This window comes from Anopheles gambiae, chromosome 2, assembly GCF_943734735.2.
Source record: "Anopheles gambiae chromosome 2, idAnoGambNW_F1_1, whole genome shotgun sequence".
Lineage (NCBI taxonomy): Eukaryota > Metazoa > Arthropoda > Insecta > Diptera > Culicidae > Anopheles > Anopheles gambiae.
In genome coordinates, this window is record NC_064601.1 from 75,422,845 (window position 1) to 75,450,228 (window position 27,384).

At 44.4% G+C, this 27,384-nt stretch overlaps 1 protein-coding gene across 39 annotated transcripts in view; it reads left to right on the forward strand.

The window, feature by feature from the left end:
• LOC1275761 (CUGBP Elav-like family member 4) overlaps positions 1–27,384 on the forward strand; it is a 320,099-nt gene that overhangs the window by 213,892 nt on the left and 78,823 nt on the right. The window contains exon 4 of one of the 39 annotated variants that reach the window (XM_061648924.1): positions 23,060–23,749. The exons of the other annotated variants lie outside the window; for them this stretch is intronic. The gene's annotated coding sequence lies outside the window, so the exon portion shown is untranslated. The remainder of the gene's footprint in view (positions 1–23,059; positions 23,750–27,384) is intronic. 39 annotated transcript variants of the gene reach the window in all.

Here is a 27,384-nt window from a genome sequence, read left to right on the forward strand (position 1 = left end):
CTTGAGCTAGGAGCGAAGGGACATGTTGGAAAACGAAATCGAAATGAATCGTCGAACAGTATCATAGCGAACTGATTAGATTCATTTCGAATCGGATCTTTAGCGCGCATTCCAGCCACCAACGCCCAGAGCCTGTCGGTCGATGAACGATGATAATTTGTGGCTTCATTGCAATTAGTCCCGCTCATCCGTCGGTTTGGTAGAGTACGCACACGCACACTCGCTTCCGGCCGCACGGTTGACTGAGATGCTAATGGGGAAGCGTTGTTAGCAGCCGCGATGGTGCGCGATGACGGCATCCGGAAGATCGATCGATGCTCGCCGTTTCGGCCAATCGATCACCCGAAACCTGGTGGAGTTGCCGTTGCCGGTAATGTAATAAATTAATAATCATTCAACTGAATGACTTAATCAATCAAATTTCATCGGCATTTCCAACCCATTGGCTCAAGAAGCGGGAGACGTAGTGAGTTGCTGATGACGTGCCGTGCTGTACCGCCGACAAGGCGACCGATTTTCCGGGTCTTGTTCCAGGGCGTTTTCCGGTAGTGAGCTCGTATACGGCGTGGGCCAATTACTACGACCACCATGTACCGGGTAAGCGGCTCCATGTCCTGTAAAATTAAATTATTGTTTATCGCAAGGCTTCAATCTTTGAGAGTGACAAAATGAACCATTCAAGAAGTGGCTCTAGCGACGGTGGGTCTTGAAAAGATGTTGTATAGAAAAATCTATATTCTTAGTTATTAATTCTATTGTTTGGAAGCATTTATTAAGGAAAAAAAGTTAAAACCGATAGCAACAAAACCATTGAAAGTATAGTCTCATTTCAAAGTCTTCAATTTCATACGGGCCAGCCGCTTTATTATAAAGAATGTTTCCCTTCGTTTTGTATAAACGAAATCGCAAATATTTGCACATGAACAACACTAAACGTGAAGAACATAGAGGTGTACGCAGTGGATGGCACCTTCGTTGACCGTTTTCCGGTGTTCCTAAAGTTGATAGGATTCAGCAGAAAGAAGAAAAACCCCACACACTCATTTTACTTTACTCTACCTGTCGTATTTTCTGAAGCGCTATCATTTGTATCGTCAAAGAAAATATGAAATATTCCTGTATGGTACATACGACTTTCATCTCTCCAAAGCGCTTGAAGAAAGTGTCCTTACCATAGTTACCATCACTTGGATCACAGCAGTGCCATTCCTTGCACAGCAACCTGGCAAGCAGGGCTTCTTTTTTTAAGCTACAACATTTTCCCGGTTCTTGTACCATCCGAAAAGTTGTCAAGGTAACCGGGAAAACCGAGCCGAGGCATACGACAATGCAGAGAATTTCGACTTTGATTTTACGGTTTGACGATTTCTCGACACATTTTCCAGTGCTTGCAAATGCTTCAGTTGGGAGGAGAAAGCTGAAAACGGATCTCCATTTACCATGGAAACAGCCTCGAACACACCGGAACACAGGAATGTATACCGAATTGGGATGGAATTTTGGACAAGTTTGATTTTTTGTCCTTCTCTGCTGCGTAAAAAGAGTCCATCATGCTAGCACAATGCAAGCGGATGCAAATAAGTGCCGAGTTTTCCTTGATTTTGAACTTGCTTTAACAGAAAGTTCGTAAACGTGTGCAAAGTTTCGACCCCCCCAAACGCTTCAAGGAATGTGCGGTGCACGACACAAATAAACCATCACCGTCACTGTTTGATGCACTCGCCGTTCGTCGCTGTGGGTTTGCCGCTTGGAAATGCCTTTCGGCCAGGGGAAACACATGTAAATTAATTGAATTTATGTGCCCGAAAGATAGTGCGGTTTCGTCAGCCTGCTCAAAATGTCGTGCTTACCTTACCTTCAGTTCGCTGGAAGTGTCAACCATCAAAGACAAAACCCGGGTGAGGGTGGGTGTGTTTCTGCTACTGCCGCAAGGGAGAAAAAAAACAGGCAGCGGAAATTAATTCCAGTCATGTGAAATTACAACATTGCCAAACGAAATGCGAAAAAGGGGTTGTAGCAAAATCACCACGTTTAAAAATGACCCCACACAGGAAAATAAAATGTTATACCACAGTTTACACCTCCCCTGTGGGCGATGGTGGACGGTTTTTGGGTAGTTTCACGGACAAGGATGTGTACTGGGTAGCTTTTTTTTTGTTTGCATGATTCTTCCATTCAGTTGCATTCAACATTTCATGACGAGTGTGTCTGCTGGTATAAAGTATGTGTGTGTGTGTGTGTGTCTGGAAAGCGGTTTTTTGTTCACTTCACTCGAAATAAATGCCACGTCTGTAAAGGATCGCTTTCGTTCCATTGCAGCACATCGCCCGGTGATCTCTCGCTGGGAACAGATTTTGCATATAAAGAGAGACGGCGAGAGAAAAACGGCACGCTTAAAACACTGGCACGGGCACCCGCTGTTGGAAAAATAAAATGTTCTTTGAAAGCTGCGCGAGAGCAAGAAGACCAATAAAAAAAACAAGCAACGTGGGTGAAACTACTAAATCCCATGTTACACGGTTGCACTTTCGGGACACAGCGCGCTACATGTTCGTGATTTTGTTATGATGATTCGGTGCTTTTTTCAGTGCATCCGTTTTTCCGGTTTTTTTTTCAGCGAAAATGCTGAAAATGGTATCCAACGTACGTGTATTGGACTGTAGTTCCTCTCCGCGCGTTGGCTTTGGTTCCCACACTTCCAGCACAACACATGTTCCACGGGGCGAAACTTTCAGCTTCCCTACCAGCGGCTTACGATCGTTATGCACCGCGAAATGAAGTGAACACGACGTTGCCGAGTGGCAACTTAACCCGGAAAAATGCTCGCAATGCACTGCTTTACATTCCGGGAAGGGTGTTTCCCCAACACACAGAGGATAGCCGTTCGCCAGCGTTCACCATAGCCAAAGCAGCAGATATAGCATGTCCGGAGATTTTCTATTACTACAGCGCTGCAGCCTGCACGCGCTGCACTCAACCGATCCAGCACTATCAGAGGCAATGATAAAATAAATGGAACAGCGGAAGTTGGCACTGAACTGAATTTAAAGTACAACTCCATGCGCCGTGATTGCGCCCGGGCAGAAACTATGCTGCCACTAAGCTTTCACGGAATTCAGAGCGATTTGGTTTTGGACACAGCGGCCAAGTTGAGGCTGCAGCCGGGGGGAAAAAAGCGTGCCAAACGGGAGCGCTATAAAAAAAAGCGAGATCCAAATTGAATTTAGTTTTACTCTTCATCATCGACGTTTGCACAGCGTGGAGCATGGGGAGGAGTTCGTTTTTTCACTCAACTCTGTGACCAAATTTTACACCCGTCCATGGTGGCTTTAGCCAAAAAGGCATTAGGGGTTTTTGTTTTGTATGTGTTTTTTTGTGCTGTTGTCTTTATGCCGAGTTTTATGTACTCCTATAACCCCGCGTAAAAGCGAGCACGATGCAAGCGTTTATGAAAGGCTCTCTCGCGCACAAAACATTCATCATTCGATGGAGGCGAAATTTGATGGCGAAAAGCTGCACTTGCTGGAATGCATTATGGTGGCCTGTCATCGAAATATGTGCAGTAAAAGTTGTGTGCTGGGCCAAACCAAAAAGGTATTGTTTGCTGTTGGGATTTGAAAGTGCTAGAAGCGGTATGTTCAATTTTTGGCGAGCCGGAAAACTCCGCTTTACACTCTACCACAGGGCAGCGTTTTGAATGCTTTCGATGTAAAATTTATTAAAAGGACTTGTTTTTTTTTTCATCGAACACAGTACAGAGTTGTTTTCTCCCTCCTGCACTCACAATTTCAAATGAAACTGTTTATCCCTTCATCCAGTCGTGTCGTGCGGAAAACGTAAAAAAACACGCTAGGATAAAATTACACATGATTGAAATGGAGAAAACACCAAACAAACAGTAGATGATTACACACTACCGTAAAACGTATTCATCTGATGTGTGTTTATTAAGTTTTGTACCCTTCGCATACATAAAAAAGGGTTCGGTGCAAAAACTGGGTGTCTGGCCATGAATAAATAATTTTCTCGCCTCTCCACTCTGATCTGCCTTGCGACATGGGTGTAAGATATCTCGTTTTTCACACGAAAAGCGTACGGCGTACAGTCTCATGTCATTAGATTGTACCACTTTTTTCTTTTCGTTTTTATTCTACGCCTCGTGTGTGTGTGTGTGTGTGTGTGTGTGTGTGTGTGTGTGTGTGTGTCGAAGCGTTCTCATTTCATTTAGCATGAGTGTGAATAGCCACACACTAGTTCGCTTCGGCCTGCATGCTGTATGATGTTCTCAAACATTGACATAGTCCGAACGACGGTACGATCCGGGCTGGCGCTTCAAAGTCAGAGAGTTTAATATAGCCGACGATTAAGTGAACCGGCGACACCGAAAGCCTTGCGGTTTTTCGCTTGTGCACGCCTTCAAATACATATTTATTCTTGAAAATTAATTTAAAACTCCGTTTGCCGGGGTCGTCCAGGGAGGGGAAAGTTAACATTGGCAATGGCAATCTCTTGCCGTCTCTCGCTTCGCCTCACCTCTCGTTTAACACCAAACTGTTGGGCACGTTGATGATGAAAATAGGAAAAATGGAAATCACTTTCAAATATAATGTGTTTATTATGTTTTCTTTGCTTGCCTTTTTTTTTTGTTCATCTTCTGCACACAACTTTTCGGCACTGGAACGAATGGGGCAGGAAAAACAATTTTGTCCAGCCTTGGGTAACTTTATTCGGGTGGTCACCTCATCTCGTCGGTTAGTCCAACGCTATGCCGTGGATGCCGTTGGTGCCTGCGGGACACGCCGTGCCAACAGCAACAATAAAAACAACAGCGACAACAAACGCTACCCTGTCTGTCAACGTTTCGCGCACACGCCTCCGTCACATTAGGCTCGGAGGTGGGATGGAGGATTTCTAAATTGATTTTACAAACTCTGTGTTCTTCTCTCGTTCATGCTGCCTGCACGTACTACGTCTTTGTTGGCGACATTGTTGTTTTGACCAAATCCAGCATCCTGAACGGTTACAATAATAACCTTAAGAGCGAATAGGAAACGTAATGGAAGGAAAGAAAAACGAACGCTCAGTTGTTTTCTTGGGCAGCCGGTAAGGAAGAAATGACAAAGTTTTCGCCACGTTGTTGTGTTTGCCATTTTTCCATTTGTCGTTCGCCCCGGTGTACGGCAAACCCGAAGCCAAATTGGAGGAAAAAGTTAAAGTGCCTTTTTAGCATACATAAAAATTCGCATCCGCTATCCGCCAAGCGAGAACTTTAGCGTACAGCACACGGTTTGTACAGTAGCTGCGAGTGGTGAAGCTGAGGCCAAGGCACATTAAGGTCGCAAAGTGTCACCAATGGCTTTAATAAAGTCACCAATGGCAAATGTTGTCGTTTGCCGTAATGAAGCAAGGAGCGTACACAGACAGGCTCACACACGCACACACACCTAGAGGCCAGCTAGTGAGGGTGGATGTTCCTTAAGCAGCGGCACAAAACCCCCAAAGTTCAAGTCAGGGTTGGAAAAGTCAGGCGAAATTAATTCCCTACTAGAAACCACAATTCCCACCGCAGGGCTTGAAGGTCTGTGGAGTTGAAATCCGCCTGCAAGCGAGCGTTCCCAGCGCTGCTGTAGTCCTTGAACTATAACCCCTTTTGTTTCGGAAAAGACAACTTGGCTGAGTTGGCGGGAAGTGCGGGAAAAGACACGAGGGTTTAGTTAAAATTGTATGCGACTTTGTCAGTCCAATAAAACTCGGATCCGAAAGTATACACACGCGTGCGAAGCGGGAAGTGTGCACTTTCATTAACAACTTGGCAACAGCCCTGTTGACAAAATCTTTTATCCCATCCGACCGTCTCTTTCCGCACCGGTGGGGTAGCGAACCGTTGCCGTTCGGCGGTTTGCAATTAAATAATTAGGAAAATAATTTATTCACGTACCCCGTAATTGTAGTAATCGCAAAAACGGGCGCCGCGCCGAATAATCATTTTCTGCTACCGTTAGCAAATTGCTGCACCGGGTACGATAGACGCCGTGGAATCGTGGTCGAGCTTGTGCGCACTTGGTTGTTGGCCCTTGTTGTGTGTACGATTGGAAGTAAAATCCTCCACAGCTGGGCAGCAATGGCCAAGTCTGTGGGCATTGGTCGCTTGCTGAACCCCATGGTACTGGACGGTAATTGTTTGCACCCTCTTGCGTGCCCATGCAAACATGGATATGAATAAGGTAAATATTAGCATAACCAAATTACGCGCCATGCGCGTCAACGCTCATTTGCGTCGGCATTAGATGCTTTTGAGGTAGGGTTTGGGTGCATCGGGGGGTATGAAAGAAACAAAAAAAACCCTCTGATTTTGCTTCATAGAGAAGGCTGTTCCTCTTCCCTTGTTCGTTGGAACGTTTCCTTTCAATCACCATCAATGATAATCTCGTCGAAAAGCTCGCACAAAACTTTCCCCTCGTACGGTTGGGCTTCCTGCTTTTCTTGCTTTCATTAATCTTGCTAATGAATAGAAAATGAAAAATAGAAACGTACGGTATGAAAGTATAAGCTTCCCTTGCAAGCATATTTTGTCTCTCTCGCCCAGCAGGCGTACCGCGTGTCGACAGGATATTAAAAACGCTTAAAGCTCCCGCAGCACATTTCGCGTTTCTTAGCGTTCTCATCCACAAATCCACATGCCTAGAAGCGTGCTCAACCCTTCCAACCTTTCTCTTCGAAGACACCCAGGGTAATACACATTCCCCTACACACAGCAACACTTTATCCGTTCGCTCAACAATATCCTGTTCGATTCCGTTTTATCGACCAAGACAATGAATTATGTAAGACTGGGAATAATTTTACTCGTTCTGGCGCACCCTTTCGGAACGCCCTCCGGCACATCTTTAATGAGTGGCTGGCCCCGTGGCAAAGTATGGCAGGGCTAAATTCTGCGTGCCATTCCCCAGAGCGTCTTAAACCTCCTTTTTTCCATTTTCTTTCAATTTCTTCACTTCACAGAAAGATGAGATCGGTGGTTTCGGTAGCATGCGAAAAGACTTGGGCCCGCGCGAAGGAGATGCCGTTAATTATTCATTATTCTGAAAATTTTCAATTCATTTGCCTTCAATCCTTCCTTCTGCACAGCGCGACTGCTGCTGGCACTCTTCTGCCCCCCCAAAACTTGTTGGGAAATTAAGCAGCAAAACACGAAACAAGCACGAACCTTTCGCTTTGCCCTGCGAGCTATCTCTGTTTGGCCTTGAGCGGGGCACAGAACATACAGACAAAGAAAGTTGAAGCAGCTTAGGCAAGAGAAGCAAAAAAAAACTGCAAAAAGGTTTATCACTCCATTTCTTATCGCAACTTGGCTGAGGCAAAGGCGAAGTAAGCATCCCCAGGCCGGGTACATGAAAACGGGTGGAATTAAGACCGTTGGCGAAGTGATCCGAACCGTTGTTAGGCGTCGGTCGGTAAAGGATTTGGCAGACCGCTTCCACGTGTTTGATGTAAATCCGTTGCGAATGAATTTAAGGCCATAAAGACGCTTGCTATCTGGCAGGCAAGGAGGCTTTCCCTAGTACAGCTGTTCTGGCATCAAGTGAACCGAAATCTGATAACTCTTGCCATCGTTCTGCGCTACTTCTTATCAGCCCATTAAAGTCGGTCGTTGCTTCGGTCGGACGCGCTCCGTTCGAGCGATATGTAAATTCTGTCACATTAAATTCGTGTAATGCGCAATGTTCGTGCACCGTTCCTGCTTGAAATCACTTTCAAATTTCTTTCCAATAAAATCTGCCATCAAAAGCGACACTCATAATGCGCCCTTCAAAGTGTTGGGCGCTCGGTTGAAATTTGCGAAAATTACGAAGCACAGGAAAAGGGGGAGCATCGTTGTCAGCTTTACAGTTATGATTATCTCTGCGTGTGAATCAGAGCGTTCAAATTGCGAACCATCTTCGTGAGCCAAGACAGTTTATCACAACTGAAACAATCGCACGCGGTGTATCGCGGTGCTCAATGCTGTTCTCTGTCGCCATCGTCGTCGTTTGGTGACTTTATCGATGATGACAACCGGTTCCGTTTACAACCACGCTCCACGATTATTGCCGTGTTGAGCAGCATGGCGCAATGTTTCATTATTTTCAGCGCGTTTGGCGTCCGCTTTACGATTATCGTGGGCAGTAAAAAAACCTCACCAACTAATAACACACACAAACAAACACACTAGCAACCATAAAGAAAGCAACAACTCCAAAATCATATAAAAATGCAACGACAACACAAATACATTGGTTCCCCGTACAGTGCAAAAAGGATTGTGTTTCGGTATTCCCCCTCAACGGGAGTTCTGCCTTTTTTTTTTTTGGAGGAGGAGGCCACAATTCATTACGATCGTGACCATTCTTCTTTTCATTTCCTGTGAAAACGCGCACACCTCCACCTACCGTTAACAGAATTTCAAGCAGGACTGTTTGTTCCCGAATCGAGGGAATTACTTCACCCCTAGCCCCTAGTGCACCAACCCGTGTCCGATGTGGCAACACAATGTTGAGTATATGGTGAATAATTGACGTTTTTATTAACTTTACACTTTATGAACGTTTATTGCGCTTGCATGTGAGAATGGTAATAATTTTTATCGCTTTATATTTCCATGGCTGTGTCCCAGCCATTTGTTGTTTTGTTTTCTTTTGAGGGTTGGCAAAGGACCAACGCCGGGACATGCGATACATTGCGCATCTAACGAGAATGTATGTGGCCAGCTATAAAGAAGTGCACTGAAGAGCCGACTTTTCTTCTTTCTCAGCATATCCTCTTATTCGTGAAGTGTTTTCAAATAGTACCCCTTTGCTTTCCATTCTCGGACAAACGAACCAGATACTCAATTCATTCGTTTCGCTGCAATGCTCATAAAGGGGCAAGGTGGTCATAAAATAGTGCACAGAATATTGTGTTTTCCTCCAACAATCAGCTCGACTCGTTCAAATAAATTCCAGAAACATTACTTCAGTGGGCAGTGCTCTAGGTAATATTTGTAGAAGGAATAATAACGAACGGCAACATCAAACATAACAAAGGGCAACGTGGGCAGGCATGAATTAATAGAAGTGTTTTTATCTCAATCTATCCATTTCAGTGATAGTGCATCAGTTATTTTGAAGCTTCACAAGAAAAATGAACCATTTGTTTACGTTCTTAATTGGTGTCCGACTATTTTGTTTTCATTAAATTTTACTAGGCACGCTCGAGTACGTTGTGAAGTTTTAATTAAATAAACAAAAAAGCTGATGATTGTGTTCAAGAAATTATTTACATCTCGATTATAAATTTTACAATTTTAACCTCATTCAGCAAGATTATAATCTGTAAAAAGCTGAGAGTATGAAAAGAAAACTTCAAGTATATCCTCAGTTTACAATTTTCTTGTAAAGCATTAAATTAACACTTATTGAATAACATCACATTGTAATTTTAATGGGATCTCATACAATTATGAAAGCGTTTGCGATGAACAAGTTCAACTGCTTAACAACACGACATTAAATCAATTCCTCTTTATTATATCTAGGTAAATTTTCAATCAATAACTTACATGTTTATTGAACTCAGGCAATTGACACAAAAAATTTATTTTGTACAAAAAGTATATTCTAATACTTTACAAACATAAACTACGATCAAACGGAAACAAAACCAATGAAAATCATGGCAAAATAAGCAGACAAAAGCGCTACCCTTACCAGCGAGCGGAAGACGACGAAGATTTTACGACTGTCGGCCAATTCTTTCCCAAAACCCAAAAGGGCGTTATTATTCGCATTCGTACAATCCACCCCAAAAACAATCCACCGTCCAATCGTTTACAGTCCATTTTTGACTGTTGAATCTTAGAAAGCACTAAAAGTGGCTTCATTGCCTCGTTCTGGCAGGATTTGGAGCAAATAAAACCGAAGCGAGGGAAATGAAATGTAAATCCTCCATTTCGTGCGTCGTTCTTTCTTCTCCCCAAAACGGTCAAAAGTGCATTCGAGCCGATCGCTTCGAGGCCAATTAAACGGTACGACTTCATCTTCCCACATTTGTAAGCAACGAGACGGGGAAGATGCTAGCTTTTACGACCTGAATGTACAACAAACCTCATCAAGCAGGATTTGGCCGCTTTTGCGTGGTAAAAAGAGGTGCTCTAAGGCGATGGTAATGGTCGCATGTTTACTGACCGAACATAATGTAGAGCTAAATTGCTATTCGATCAGGCAAACGAAGGATGGGTGATTGTGGGTTTTATGAGTCAAAGAATGAGACGCCTTCATCGTTTAACAAATCGCAGTAAATAAAATGAACTAACCAGAAGCTCCATTAAAGCCATAGCTCAATTTGTTGAGCTCTACTTCAAACAATCTTTACAGAAAAATCAGAAGCAAATCAAGACTAATTCCAAATTCAGATTTTAATGTTACTTTATTGATCGCTTTTGAGCTAATAACGAAACCAAAATCATCAGGAAGTACAATTCTTAAACGCCTTTAAAGCTTATTTTCTTCCTACTTTTACACAGATTGCATTCATCGACACTATTCCAAAGCTTTTTTGCTGTTTTCTTTAAGCTAAAAGAAGATTGCTAAAATACGCTGTCGTTTGATTTCGAATGGACGCTTCCTACCATTAAGCTAATGCCACAACCATTCAACTGTACACCGATGATTACACGAGTCCAGTCTTTGCCACAGATTTTCTAATTCAAATACCCTGAACATTGAAGTTTCGCTCTCGCTCCTGTAGTTCTGGTTTTTTCCAAGAATCGTCTCTACCGTCTCCCGGCAAAGACACTAAGGTCTGCGGTCGTAAATGAGCCTGACTAAACCGATCGTAAAAACACAAAAACACTGTCCAGAAGGTGTCACACCAGGGGATGGAAACAGTGGAACTATCCTTGTAAGGTGTCGACTGTAAGCTCCAATGCGGCAAAGGTGCAAAGAAACAGTATGGCGTGTGGAAATGAATTGAACTCACACCTGCGAAAGCAATCGCCGTGCGGAAGGATGGCCAGCTTTTTGTGTCTTTACCTTCACCATTTCCACTAATGAGATTACCGCTCAATAACTTTGACAATGAAGTAAACTTTTTCTCTTTACTGCTCCGGCTAGTCTGTTCACAATGTGCCTTTCGTTGTGGGTGAGAGTGCTGGGTTTGCTTGAGCATTCAGCTCACGATCCAAGCCGAGGTGAATTTTATCGTGCATGGCAGCAGTGACTGGATGGTTTTGCGATGATGGGAAGCCAAATTTCCCGCCTTTCACCTTTAAAACTGCGCCACAAAAGCTGAAAAACCAGCGACAAAACGGTGGAAACCGTGATGGAAGTGCAACGGCATGAAAGAGCGCATAAAAAGGAACACTTAATCCAGCCAATTTTCTGCAGTTTGACTCCCTAGAGAAGCTGTCCTTCCGGCGTCTAGTCGAAGTCAAAGCGTCGGCTTTAGTAAGGTGAAGTTAATAAGCTTTTTTGTCATTTCTTCACTGTTCTACCGCTACAGTGACAATTTTCTTGCTCTCCTTTTCGTGGCAGGTAAAGTTGCTATCACCAATCAACTTCCCTTCACACGAACTTCCTTCAGTTGTAAAGTGTCGTGGTCAAAAAAAAACCCATTGATCACTTTCCTTTATGCGATAATCTACCCGTCCCAGCGAGGGGTACCGTGCGCCTCCATTTGTTTAATAAATGTGTTTCCATCGCAAAAAATATGAGTTTGAATAAGTTCACCATTAACTGTCACTCCAGTCATCAAACGCGAACAACTGCGTCGTAGCAGTGTTGGCCACGATGGCCGAATGGATAGCCCCTACAAAAGCCATCGGGAGTCATTAACTTTTAATGAGTCATAAATTCGTATCTTGCGTTTATCTATTCCCTGCGCCCAAACAATGCCTAATGGAAACAATGATCTATTTTCCCTTTGCTAGTGCCCGTTACTGGCTAAGTTCATCGATACATTACGCCAAAGTGTCGCCTCCCTGAAACGCGAGAATGGGAGGGGGACGAAAAAAACACAAAACCTCCGGCATACACAACATATCTGTTGAATGTGCTGCTTCCTTCATCGAGGGCCTATGGACATGGACTTTCGAAAGTGTCCCCTTTGTTTCGTTCCCTATCGTTTCGGTGACAGTTTTATGGGCTCCTCTTACACCGCATAATAGTTCCAATTCGTCGTTCGCGGTTGCTGGTAATAAAAACAGACACTCACACAAAAGCTCATTAGACGTCGACGCCGCATTGTACGCTGGTGGGATGTTTTACACAATGACAACCCAAATGGAAGCGATTATCGAATAGAAAATGAGGGGAATCCAGTATTCAATACGACTTCGAAGCAGCCTAGCAAAATACAACAAGGACGACCCGAGGAAAAACAAAGGATTTGTATTCTAGCACGTCTTTGTCGCGGTCTTAGGTCTGCACGCGATTGCTTTTTATTTTCTAATCAAAATACGATTATTCATCCAATGGATTATTTGTACGAGAAGCGGAAGGGAGGCAGAATAACGTGGCTGAAAATAGTGAAAAGAAAACCAGAATACTCTGAAAAGGTTTGCAGGGCTGTTGGGGAAAGCTAAGGCGACAACAAAATGGCATAGAATGAACAAAAAGGATCAATAAATCAAGATCGAAAAAGCTAGATACAGCCAGGGGTAATCAAATTTGCGGTCTATGGCTTAAAAATTGAGTGACAGAAGCATTAATGTCCCTCTATAATCTTCACTCCAGCCCATTGGCGAAAGATTGTGTATTTTATTCTTGGACACAGCCTTCTGGCCTTTACTTTGCAAATTTATCAAAGAATATTTAAATATGAGTATTTAAAGAAAGATAATAGTAAAGGAAATTCACAGATTGAAACAAATAGAAAGCCATCTTCCATCAAAAAATCTCTCGGAAAGTCTTAAAATTACCTTATTACAAGTCAAGTAAGAGCGTTAAAAAGTCTGTCCAACTCCCAACATTCAATAAGCATAATCAATTTTAGGTTTCCGATGCTTACGAAATTGCCGACATGAGAGGCTTAGGCCCTCATCCCTGAATCCAATCCTCGAGCAGTGAAAATTGATCGCAAGGACAATCCTGGTGCACCATCTGTTGAGGCAGTTAACAGCAGGTGTCGGTGCGGCTAGGTTTCGGGCCCACGCCGAATACCGAAAGCCCGTTAGCGATGTTGGGGCGCATTTGTGAAATTTTACATCGCCTGTCTAAATCAACGAATATTAAATTCCTTTCTCCCGGCACTGATTGGAAAACCCATTAAACTGTTGGGTGATTAGGCGAGCAAGGAATACACACGGGTGCCTTTTACTTCCCACAACTGCTGGCGGTACGAAGACCCCTGTTGGCGCTAGTAACAGGGCGCCAGGCTTTACACAAGGGGGGTTTGGGAAATCTTTGCTAACTACTTCACCGATTCCTCTCCTGGCGCATCCGGCAGGCTTTTGGGAAAAGTTGTACTCCCACATGGGTTTTCCCTTGTAAATGCTTCAACCTATGCGTATGCTCGTGTATCGGCTGGCATGACAATATTCAAAAAACCCTTCGCCCAACGCAACACCAACAGCCCCGTTCCGTTGCGGAAGATGAACTTTGAATTTTCGGGCCCAAACACAGCGACTTACCCAAATACTGTACTACCAGGCAGCTGTACATTTGCCACGCTCGGCAGCGCCATTTAAGACGGGCAGATGAATCGTTTCCTTGGGCGCTTCCCTTCCGTGGCAACAGCACGAGGAAACACGTACCATCGTCGTCGCTTCCTGGTAGAGTAAAGTTCGGAGCGTAAAATTGAAATATAATAAAAACTTATTTATGCATGTTTTCCGTCTTTTCACCGACACATCACACTCCCATGCTATGCTCTTGGGTTCCCCGAGCAGTGATATGTTTCGAAACGAACGCCGTACCTTTTATTCCATCCTAATCCTTCCCAGCGCAAAGATGTTTCCGCACACTTTTGCAATGCTCGCAACAGAAGCCAACTCTATAGACACTTCCTGCCGTCAAGTGCAGTTTTAATTTTTATCTTTAAACCATCGACGTACACACGCTGGATACAATCAAACAACTACATATAAGGCAGCTACCGTCCCATCACTTTCAACAGTCGACGATGGCTTGATGTACGGAAACGCCCGCCTGCCGTTTGTAAAAACTCGAATACAAAGTAAACCAAGAAATTGTACGGTTTATGAAAAAAAAAACAACTGAAATGCTGCTGCTGCCATTTTTACTCACAAGAACGTGGCAGGAAACTTCCGACCAAAGGTAGCGTTTTGAAGCACGTTGTGTGCCTGTGTTTTTTTTTTTTTTTGCTTCGCTTGTTGCTGGTGTGGTTTTGCAGAAGAAATTTCCTGCTAAAGAAAAACAAAAAACCATGTGGTGCCTGGCGGCAAACAGTCAAAGGCGAAGCTGCTTCACCATTTATTTGGTAGCATAAGCCAAGCCGCATCTCGCATGAAGGTGAACTCGTGCAGCACGCCCAGGTGTGCCAACGCGTTTAACAAGCCCATCAGCGCCATTTTACGCTCCACTAAGGGAGGAAGCGCAAGCGGGACCGAACGGATGGAAAGTAACTGTTTTTCTTTAATTTAAAATGAACTTCAACCCCAAGGCAGCTGCTAAAACTCAAGGTTCCTTGTCGGGCACAAAGTGGCAGACAGATTCCGGACCAGGGGCGGCGTGCCGGCATGGAAGTTCGCGTGCCCTATTCTCCCTCCCTCTTTCTCTGTTTCCCAAACACACACATACTCCGACACACGTCCCTTAATTGAGTGAGAGATTAAGTTACGATCCCGCGAATGGTACCGAAGCGTTGGGAAGCAAACATACTGCCTCCATCATGACACGGGACTGGCTCCAAAGCTGTACGGGATCGCTATGTTTATGTTCCACGGCTATTCTTCCGGTTTCACTTGCTTGCTGCGTTCTGCGCGCACGGAAGGTGTTTTCATTTTTATGTGCAGTTCACTTCACCTTTATGCAACCGCAAACGACCGTATTGGAGCGGGGGGGTGGTGGCATTTACTCGCCCCTTTGGTGTGGCAAGTGTATCTTTTTTAACAACTTTAAATGCCCTAAAGTACCGACGGGAATTCCCTTCAAGAGCCGTTCACTTTGCCTGCGCACCGGGAGGCAAGCGTTTACGCTGTGAATGTATCAGTTTTTGTTTTGTTTCATTTTTCAGCACTTAAATTTCGGGTAAGGTCGTTCATCTTCCCAGAAATACCCAGGAATAAGATATCTTTTACACCGGTGCGCTCACGTTTTTGTTCTTTTCTTTGGAAAAACCAACTTCAAAGCCGAGCCGAGGCATGAATCGATTTTTAGTAAGCATGAATACATCTTTTCATCCCTAGAAATAGGGTAAATAGGACCTGAACTTCTTTTCGAAAGCATCCACCGGTAAGACAAAGCGCTGTTTCGCACCTTGGCTAAAATATCGATTTCAAAGGTAATCAGCTGCAAACCCCTTAACAAATATTGAATTTCCTTCAGCGTGTCCTGTCCTGGCGCAGCAACCTGCGGCCCAAAATGCGTATCCGATTACTCGAACCGTCGCCAGGAAAACATTGATTCCGGTGGTATGTTTCGCGTCCGGGGCCATGTCATTGCTCCTAAAGCCGTTACCGCGCTCATAAATAATAGAATAAATAAATATACAGCCGAAGATTTATACGCTACGATAAATCATTTTCCTATCTCACCGACGACCAAACCGTACCGAGGGGTAGAGCAAAGGGGGCACGGCTCCGGGGTGTGTGTGTTGCGTTTCGCGTTACACCTAAAGGCCAGCGCACGGGTTCAGGTCGAAAAACGCTGAAGCCCTCCGGCGACCAGGTATACCTGGTCGTCACTGGCAGGAATGTCATTTTCTGACTAGTCGCCGGAGTAACTTCCCTTTTTGGGCAAGACTAATGAGAATCGCAACCACTTATCTCTTAACTTTCCGAGCACGAAATGCGGCTTACGGGCTGGTATGTTAGCGGTGAAGGTGAAGGGATAGGCTTCGAATTTCGGTGAACGAAATGATAAATATGATCTTTAATGAGGAAAGAGCTGTGGGGCGTTCGGGAAAAGATTCGCCCTTACTAGGTCGACGCCTAATCCGACGCTGAGCAGCCTAAGCATAATGACACCGATACGCGGAGGAATGTTTTTGGGGCGCGGTGAACGTTAGGCAAGGTTTAGTTTGTGATGTGGCTTTTAATCGTATCGCATGGAGGATATTGATGATATGTTTGCTGCAATTTCTCAACGGATTTTAGCCAACACGGTCAAAATAATTGGGATAACTCATCATATCGCTACGTTCCTCCCAGCAGGCAAACCGCAAAGCCATCCCCAAACGCCTGTGTAATCTGATCCTGCTCCAGGTGGGACACTTTTCGGTGGTCTAAGTTTGTCCACGAAACTGATTCCTTCTTTACAGTTTGCTTCACAGTTCCGAAAAAAGAGAGGCAGAATCTTCGTCATCAAATTTGAAGGCACTAGTGCTTGTGATTACATCCTACGATACGACACCGGCAAACAATACCGCCCTAAGGGGAAGCTTCCGCCAGAATCATACACTTTGGTTACAGTTTCTTGAGACCATTTTATTTCCAGCCAACTATACCGTACCGAACTATCCCTTCTGCGGCAAGGTGTATTTTGCAATTGGGTTTCTTCTTGTTGTTGATTTTTCGCTCGATGCCTTTAAGGCAACCAAAGGTCCGAACACCGTGCACAAGTCGAAAGGCATGAAACATGACCGACTACTATTCGTCGTTTTCGCCTGCAGGGAGATACGGAAATGATCTTTTAAGCAACAACGATCCACCAAAGTTCATGCCAAGCGTCTTCAGACAATTCTTGGACACCCTCCAGCACTGTTGCTGCTGTTGCTGCTGCGCTTCAAATTTAGTGTCTAAAGCACAACATCCGCACCGTGCTCGGTAGCATCTTAAGCGAGCCCCCGGGTGACACTGGTGCTAACTCTTGTCCTCTACGACCCTCAGCAGAAACAGCAAATGCTCCAAAGTACGACGACAAACTTGTTATCAGATATTTTTGCTCAACAAAAGCTAGAAACAAAGCGTTAATGACTTTTCATTTTCCCTCCATGGCTGGAAGGGAGGTGTAGCTTTCTCCCTGGGTTTACACACTCCCGACCGACCATGGCTACCCACGAACGTAGCGACGACCAACGGCACAACTTAGAGTGTCATTATTATGTGTCATTATGGTGAAGCAGGAGCAGGCGCTTCCATTGGCATCGTTCCTTTGCCCGTGTCGCGAATGGGTTGAACCGAGGCGTGACAAAGTTTATCCACTGCAAAACAACGATTTCCACTCGGTTGGCTCGAGAAGGCTTGTGGTAGGAAGGATGTGCTTAAAAGTGTCACATTCCATGGTTTGTCATTTGATATGATTTTCACTCACCTTTAGGAGAATGGCTTGCGGCCCACACACCGGCAAGCCTGGGAGGTGAAATAATCTCAAAGATCTGACTGCTTTTCGTAAAGACGCTCTGGTTCATTTAGAAAACGATTCCAAACTTGGATGAATCTTGAGCAACCAGTACATCCATTAAAAGCGTCTTTTCGCAAGCCGCTCATGGAAACGATGTTTTGCTTTTTGCGCTTCTTCTGGATCGATACTCATTGAACCTCGAAGTGCAAGAAAAACAACACATTTTCACCCAGCGCCAGGCTCCGTAAAAGTAGTCCCCACTTCTTTCCACACTCCAAATGTGTTTCAAAACGAGCGTACACACACACACATTTCACATACTATGGCCATTAGACAACGCCTTGCCGTGGAACACCCCCACCGTCGTCGGCCGTGCGAAGGATACGATTTGTTTACGCAAGCGAAAAGTATGGACAGTTATTTATGCGTGAGAGAGTGCAACTGTGAGTTAGGATATTTGAGCCGCTGTTAGCCGCTGTTGGTCTGTTGAGATGTGGGAAAAAACATGTTTTCCCTTTTGGCAGGGGTTTCTTATCACGGCAACGAATCTTTTCCCCCGTCCACCGTGCCCGAGCGGCTGCGCTGTGCTATCTGGCACGCCGGTCAAACTGTAACCCCGCAAAAACCTGGGCCCAGCCCGTGGCAGCTCACGGTGGAATCATATTTAGATTTATGCGTTTTCTTCTAATCGTTTTCGACGAAACACATAAATACACATTCGCACAGCGTTAAATTCCCTGCCCTGGTAAAAGGTCGACCCTCGGATGCTCAGCTGCCACAAGCCCACAATTACACACACACGCAAGCTGTGCGAGATGTGCCGAGTTGTTGAAGATTCGGTCGGCAACTGTTGGCACCATGTTGTACCCACGTACAGATACACCGACACACACACGCTGCCACTTAGGCGTACGATGAGGGGAAAAGTTATGCTTATGCGAAAGAGATCACCCAAAAACTGCGTACACGCGGTGAATAAATTTAAATGTTCATAAATTTCCAAACGCAGTCCTTGTTTGCCGTAACCTTCAGCCACTGGTTCGCGATGCTACCTTCCCATCACCCTGTTCCTGTTTATCATACGCCTCTAATATGCCAAGGATGTTTGCGCTTTTCAAGCATAGAAGCCTCCATTGCTTCTTACAGATGATTTCCTCGTTGGTGTTTTATTTTTTTGGCACAGTCTTTTTTTTTTTTTGTTCACCCGCCACTCCACCACGCCTGGCACGCACGCAAGACCTCAGTACGCATTCTCAAATAATCTCACAAATCGGAAAAATATCCTCAAGGCGAGAGAGAGAAAAAAATGCCTCCATCAGTTACCCGCTACCCGTTGCTCGAACGGACAGGAGTGGGAGCGGGCGGAAATTTAGGCTGACTTTATCTTGCAGAATAAATCAAACGCCTGTCAAGCGAGTGAGCGCTTGGGCGCTTGGGAGAACGGCAAGTGTCCCCGGTGTGCTCAGAAACGGCAAAACACACACAAGCAGTGCGAAGAAACGGTGAAGTGAACTTATCTGCTTTTCGTTCCTTTTCCGCCACCCAAACCCATTTTTGCTGTGTTTTAGCCTCGATTTCGTAAAACAAAAGCAGAAAATTGAGTGAGTGGTTGTTTGTTTCACTGCCTGAAGTTGAGGTGCAGCTTTCGGCCACGGTGGCTTTAATGGGAAAGTGACAAGAGATACCAAATTGCATTACAATTTCGTGGCAGGATAAAACAAAACCATGAACTCACGCACACCCCCCGCCCATCCAGTTCTAACATTCAAATCCCAATGGGCGTGTGTGGATTGTGTATGTGTGTGTAATATAAATCATTTTGGCACCGTGGTAAATGCATTCGATTCCCCACCCTCACGCCAAGCGGGAGCGTTTCCGTGGTTTTCCGCATGTTTCGCGATGGGCAATTTTTCATTTACTAACAAATTAAAACACCACCCAGGAAATGATTGTGCAACATGCAATCGTGATTTACATCTGGCCGAGAATGGAAGTGTTAACGATGCGCACTGTATAGAACAATGCCGGGGGAGAAAAAGTGAATGGTGTGATGTGTTTTTTGTGTCGCTATTCTGTAGCTATTGCATGTTTGTTTCCATGTTGATTGGAAAATAATGAGCTCGACAATCACATGACTGGTTCATGTTACGCTGGTCATGTAGGAATGCCGTACCGGGCAGGGGTTTCGCGGAACCGGAACCGGAGGCTTGAAAATTAACGTGTGGTATTTTTCTGTCAAATCGCCAACGATGACCGATGCGAGCTGGGATGAACCCGCTGGCCGTAAATCATACTAAGTGGTGTAATTTATTATTGCACCAGACTCCAGCCACACGCTTTTGCGCCGGGTTTGTGTTCTAACTGACAAACAAATAGAATGATGCGACCGGATGATGCTGTAATTGAATTCGATACAAAAATGAGTAATGTCCAGCTCGGGGGAAAAAAGATACCCAGGCTAAAGTGATAAAAGTAACTAGGCTAATCAAATTATTGAAAATGCGCAAAATTAATTTCAGATTGCACAAAGAAGACTGCATAGTGCGCCCATTACTTAGCAACAATTGTTGCGTCTGCCAGCGCAAGCTGTTCGATTGAATCTGAATAGCTTAATCACACCAATATGATACAATGATACAGCACACAACAATGGGGAAGAACTTTCGCTCATCAACATCGAAACCATTCAGTCGAGAAATGCGTAATCACATCTGCACAACCCCGACCAGCACACCAACGGTCCCCGTGTAGTGTACTCGTACGTCTGCGTGGTGAAGGCGCTTTGCTGTAACCATTCATCAACGGTGTCCATCAGCAGATCAATTATGTACCACCGAAGCGGAACTTGTTTTTATTCGCTCCCGTTACCGATTGCCCCGGACGGGCAGTGGACCAAGTTCTTATTTTTCCATTTCATTACCCACGAACGGTACAACACACAGCACAGGAAACTCGCCAGATGTTCCTGATAAGGTAGATTGATTGAAGCCTGAACGCTGGACGCCTTTGGCCGGGGCAGTTCGGTTGCTCCTTCGCTGGTTGGCAGCTCCAAGTTGTCCTCGGTAACTTTTGGGCAAGCATTCGCTTCACTTAACCGACCAGAAGTGTACACCCTAGGACACACCTTCGCTTCCAGTCTGCACTCAACTGCTGAGAGTGACTGGACGATAAAATAGTTTGATTTAATGCATCGGGAAATTTCTGGCTCCTTTGCAAAGAAAACTTTCTTTTTCCTCCCAGCCGGTTCGGTCGGTACGCATCGGTAGAAACACTGCATCAAGCAGAAAGTAACTGGCCAAACAAAAATGAAGCAAAAAGAAAGTACTAACAAATGTGTGGGGCAGAAAAACACAAAAAAACAACCCGTCCCGTTTGCTCAGTGAGGGGGAAATGAATTGAAAGAAAAACAAACCCTCATCCACAAACACCACAAACCAATGAGATGATGCACGCAGCAGGCAACACGTGCCACTCACTGCTTGCTTCTGTTTCTTGCAAGTTTCCACCCAACCCTCTCTAACCTGCTCTCTCTGTCTCTCTCTCTCTGTCTCTCTCTCCACTCATTGCAAAGCGGGCATGCATTGAGACTGTGCAACATCACCATCGGTGAAAATATGCCAAATTTCGACAGCATAGCAAACACTTTGCGAACGATTTTTCATGCAGAAACGTAAACATACCGGGCGGGGCCGTGGCTGTTCTTCTTTCGCTGTTTTCGCCTTGGTTTCCGGCAACGTGGATGGAGAAGGAAATTTCGTTACTCAACACTTTACCAACCGAGCGGTGGAAAGGAAAAGTGAGGAGAAGCATTTCAAGAGACCCAACCACTTGACTCAGTTCCCAGTTCCAGCTTGGTAGGGAATCTCGGTGGGAAAACTCGTGTTGAAGGGATGGCAGTAACGTGTACTCCTACTCCCGATCGGTATGCAGTGTCCATTTCGTTTACCTACGTTGAAAGCATTTTTTTTTTTTGCTCATCAGTTTACCGGCAATTGCAACGCTGCACTGTGCAAAGTTAAGCCTAAAGCGATGCGAGAAAATTACTGTCGAACTGGGGTGATGGCAAACTGCTGGGACACGGAAAGGAGAATGCAACGTAACTGCATACCAATCCATGTGCTTTTCACCATTTCGCACCACTCTACCTGGACTGGATGGTACAATTTAAAAGGTAGAAAATTAATGGTTAAAATGCAAATCTGTGTGCTTTTGGCTTTTATTTGCATCAAGTGTGGAATAAATCTGAATTTTACTCCCACCTGTAACTTTCTTTTACCTTTCGAGCTGCACTGATGGAATGCTGCAAATTCCCCCAAGCCGCCGCTCGGTAGGATAACAACGTTTGTGGTCGGATCAGCAGACGGTTCGGTGCAGTAGCTCTGGCAAACGGCCATGGATGGGCTTAGCTTCTTGTGGCTTCTGCCGGGTGTCCGTCCGGGGCTGCGCATAGTGTTAGTGGGAATGGGTGGTTTAAAAAATTCTAGCACCCCAAGGACCGCCCCTTGGTGCCGGCAGACCGGTAGACTGACCGCAGGGAGAACAAGATTGTGGAAAATTGCTTTGGTTTTGCTTGCAGCAAGCCATTTCCCATCGCGGATTGAATGCAGCATACCGATGAGCGTGCCGGAACGAACCGGGAGGATAGATGAAAAAATTAGACTCCCGGGCTCGCACGGCACGTCCGAACGAGTTTTCATCGTTAGTTGCCTCGTACTGTGCGTGGCGTGGTATGCCCTTTTTTGCTCTTTATTCTCTACGTGCTGGTCCTATTTCAGTCACATTCTATGCAACGATAAATGCCTCCAAATAGGAAGCTACCTCCCCAACCCCTTGGCGCGGCCAAAATGAAAACGGACGGGTTGTAGTGTTTTGAGGCCAAAATAACAGAATCCGTACTCGTCGTCCCTCGTGCGTGATGATAATTAAATGCAAGCTGCACCTTGCGAGAAAATGAACGAAAATAAAAGAGGGAAAGCAACAAAAAAACAGTTTTGCGATGTAAATTGAAATTGTTTACTTCTGCATTTTAATTATTCGCAGTTTTTCTGCTGATATTTCGCTTTTCATTCCTGCTTTTAAGCCAGTCTGTCGGTAAAGCGAGTAAAAATACTTTTGGTTTGATATGAAAGAGAATCGTTTGCACCTTGTGATTGCAATGTTTCACTCTGCAGCTATATGCGTTTAACATCAACATCTGTAAGTCTGTGCAATCAGTGTACAATTAGAAGACCTTGAATAAATACTGCCATTTAAAGGCGTGTTCATATTTACTTGGGATGATTGCTAGAACACAAAACAAGGATTTGTTTGCAATTCAAGTTTAATTTAAGGGCAATTCTAGCTAACCGTACCGTATCGTTCCGTGCATTCATCACTTCCAAACTTTAATCCAAATATCATGTATTCTTCGTAAAGCATTATTTGATCCACTCTTTGGCTCTCTTACTGTGATAAAATGTGACAACACTTGTCCTGGATAGATGTATAAATGTTTGGTTTTACGTTTCCTGTAGTGAACAGTGTGAAGGACTCTTGCGTACTGTTACTTTATTTGGTTTTTCTTTTACTTTCTATAATTGCAGCCACCTTTCACTCGAAGTCGATGCCGATTCCTATCGTCCATCGCACATAGTTTACTCAACTCAATTTCAGCCCGCGTTTGAATCGTGAGACAGAGAAAGAGAGAGAAAGAGAGAAACACGCTAAGGAAACGTATCAGAACGAACACTCAATTACAATCAATAAGCTTAGGATAATCCCAAGGGGAAAGTTTAGCGAGAAGAATAAAACAATACACAAAAACACATAACAAAACATAAGAAAGAGCTTAACTTACTCTGCGTTTGCACAAACATAACGGCAGAATTTACGTTCCAAATGCTGCATAGTACAATGATTGGTTTCGGTAGTGCATACTAATTGTGATAGTGAGAAAGTGCTGGAAATAGGAAAACAAAACAAAAAAAACACAAAATAAATACTTTTTTACATACCACGGACACTATTTGATAGAGAACGGATTTAGTGAGAAGTATCAAGACTGGAAATACAAGGTGCTCAACGTTACGGAGAAAAAACAAACGAACAAACAAGTATAACAAACGGCAAAACAAACAAACAGAGTACTTAACGAAGAACGGAACAGAACAGTAAAGGAAGACTGCCTCGAGGAAGATTCCCATTTCATCCCTCCGATAGGAACGTCAACTAAGACCGATTAAATGCTGACAGGCGACCAGAGGGCACATCTCCGTCAGTGCAAGTTCTGAAAAGTAAGATTATGTCCTTTACTATGTGTCAAGTGAATGTCCCCTCCACGTCCAAAATTATCCTGTCCCACTCCATTCCCGTAACAACTATACGGATAGATGTAAAAAAAAACAAAAACAAGCCAAAAAGGTCCTCCACGGCCCTAAACGATGACTTCCGTTACGCGACAAGATTGGGATGCGATACGCGATAACACCAAACGATCGCCACGAGTGCCACGGGAATGGGGGAAAAAATGTCACCTTCGATCATAAATTAAACCACGCTGGGCAAAGAAAGCTGTGCCGAGTCATTCTCGGACAATTCCTGGCCGACATCGCTCAATCTCGAACTCCACGAAAACGGTCAATGCCACGGTGCTTGCCCTGAGCTATGCAAATGTTGGCTGCTCCAAACCACAATCACTGTAGCCGGTGGGGATTTTGGGGTGACTGGCCAAACTTATATTGGGGTGCCACAGTTTGGGAGTGGGGAGAGCAGAAACAGGCAAGGAAGGGAAAAGAAAATCACACGGATTTTCACATCATAGCATGAAATTGGTTTTCCGTTCACGCAGTCTACACGCGCGCACGCTTCTCTGACAACTCCCTCTTTTCTCCGTATTCAATGGCTCGGGCACAGTTTGCTTACCCTTAGACGACCCTACGTCGTCCAAAGGTATGGTTCCAGCATGGCCAAGGGAGCTGTGAAGGAACTCCCCCAGCAGGATGTCCCACATAAGGCCACTAGACGACAAGGGAAAGGGCAGCAAAAGGAAGAAAAACAACAAACCCCAAATTTTAATATTCATTTAACGCCATGATTCGTGACTAACATACAGTTCCTATCGCCCCATAGCCCTAGTCTTACGCAGCTCAACGGCATCGCCACTGTATCGCATTCCAATTTTCTCCGAAGTCTTCGGGCTTGTAGCGACCGCTCTGTATCCTCTCTTCCTTCCTTGTGTTTCTTCCCGACCACACACACAGTCCTGTTTCTGGCCGCGCCCGAGGTGTTACCAATCTTACAGTTTAGCCCGTACGATCCTACCATGCCTTTGCGTGTCGCCGTTCAAATACACACCTTAACCACTGCTACAACAACCACTGTTACTACAACTGCATTATTTGGCTCTTAATATCGTACTTCCTTGTTTGTTTGCGTTGTTTGCATTGATTCCTATTTTGCTCTGTTTGTTCGTTGTGTCGTAACCCTTAAAGTGTCGTGATTTATGCATTCTCATAGGATATCCGTAATTATATAGTAGTTTGCTATTTTGAAGAAATCGTGTCACTTTCACTCCACTTAGAGAACTATGTTCGTTCTCCAGACGAAACGCATTCAGGTAGATAAGTCGCTTTCTTAGGAAGCTCTCTTCGTGAACAAAAGCGTTTTTTTCATGTCACTCAAGATCGCGAACCTGAGTTGGTGCGTATATTTTTGATGTTGTTCATTTATCATTATATTAGTATATATGTGTCATGATCTATGGTGTAACTTTCTAACTCACCACTGTGATAACATTCTGTACTTTTCTATGTGTGTGTGTGTGCGTGTCTTTGACTGTTTGTATGCTCAGTGAGGTATGGTCAACAAACAAAATAGAAACCATTCGGCCCAAATGCTTGAAAAATGAACCAAATTCAATCCACAGAACCATCTCCAAGTCACCAATACCTCATTGAATCATTCCATTGTTTGATCATTTGGTTGTTGGTTGTGTGTGTGTTAAGTATTATTAAGTAAATTTACCTCAACAGGAAAGGAAATGATAGTATTGAAACAATGCAGTAGCGTTTCAAGCAAAACATTTACCAATTACTATTTTACAGTACCCCACTAACAAAATTTGTTTGCTGTTCTAGCCACACAGATTCAAGTGAATGTGTAAGTCTATTCATCGACTCGCCGAAACATACTACCCCTTCTGCGCTCAAATGACAAAATGGAAGCGCCAGACACTGTCGTTATATTAATTCATTATCCTTTTCGATAGCAGCCAGACTGCTTGGTCTTGGCAGCTTCGCCAATGTGATCCTCCTTTGCCATTGTTGGAAGAGCAAACCGAACTAATGAATTAACACATCCTTGTGGCAGGGTTCGGGGAAGATGGTCCGGCTCAGGCGTGCTTCATCCTTTAAGCCTTGTAATACACCCGCCAGGAATGGTGGATAGCTGTCCTGGTGGGCTAACAGTGTCAACTTCTTACTTGCACAATCTTCTTTCCGAAGTGAAAGAAAATTAATCATATCGTGTATTCTTCATTTGTCTTCCAATCCAAGTCTTGCCATTTTCCTTCCTTTTTTCGTCTTTGGCCATTGCCCTGTCATGTGCCACCGAATGAATGAAGCTTGAACCCTAGCGGTGGACATTCTATTTCGGTCACCTCGCCCAAAAGAAAACATTCTTAATTGCTGGCGGTGGAAAATAAATACTTTGATCACACGCTGTGAGCCGTAATATCCTGCAGTTCCGGTCACTGGAGATTCCGGTGCCGTTTTGCGTCTTGGGTCAAAGCAACGGTGTGGTATAGCTTAAAGAAGGAAGACACGGTCGGAGTAGACAAAAGCTGGATGCTATAATGAGAAAAACACAAACAAAAAGCGTGCGGGATCCTTCGGGACTGTGAAGCACTTCGCAGTGAATCCTTTCTAGGCTTTTGCACCAAGAAGGATCTTTGTGGTACAAGTACGAACGATTCCAAAAATAAACGTGTCCTTGCCTTCACAGGAAACCGTCAAGACATAAATAATGTTATCAAGGACCATTCCAGCCTTACTCGTTTTTTTAATACTCTGCCTGTATGAGCGCTTTCAATTCCTTTTCGATTTATCTTTCGCAGTATTGTGCATACTATAAAGATAACTTCACTTGTAAATTTATTTACAATGTAATTCTGTAAAACTCAATGCCGATTACTTATCAGCGGTCCGTATTATATTTTTGATGAAAATTTCACCTTCATTGCATACAAAGAAAACTGTTCTAGATGAACAACATTATTCAACACTCCAGCAATTTGAAAATGTTTCCGTAATAATTCTGGTAGGCAGTGTATATATATATACTTCTCATGGAATCGCTGAACAACCGTTGAACAATATTTTCATGCAATTGTTGACTGACCGATTATTGCTACGTTAGCGCAAAGCAAGTTCCTAAATAATACTCACTCACTAAATCATGGGAAATTTTATTCCCCCTAATTGCCACTCGTCTGTGGTTGCTTTTGGTGGCTTTGAATGATGGTAGTTGAAACTTTCGTCCACAGTGCTAACCGTAGTACCGTGCCAGACCATGCAGGAAACAAAGCAAAATAACCAAGAAGCTCATTAATTTTATCTATCGCCTCATTACCCTTGGCAGTCGAACTTTGTTAATGTCACTAATGGCGGGGTGACTGTCACCTTGTGTCGGCTAAACGGTCCCTTCAGCAGCGAGACCCCAAGTGGCAAGTTTCATGTTCACCGAATGTTGATTTATCAGAATTAATCGAGAAAATTTACAAATGAATTCTATCCGCCACGGTATCGTTACGTAGGACGAACCGAAAAGGAAAATCTTTCTGTTGGGACGCTTATACCGCCATGCTCAGTCGGTGACAATCGATCGGGACCTACTGGCCCGACTATTTAGAACGAGTCTTTATGGCCAATCT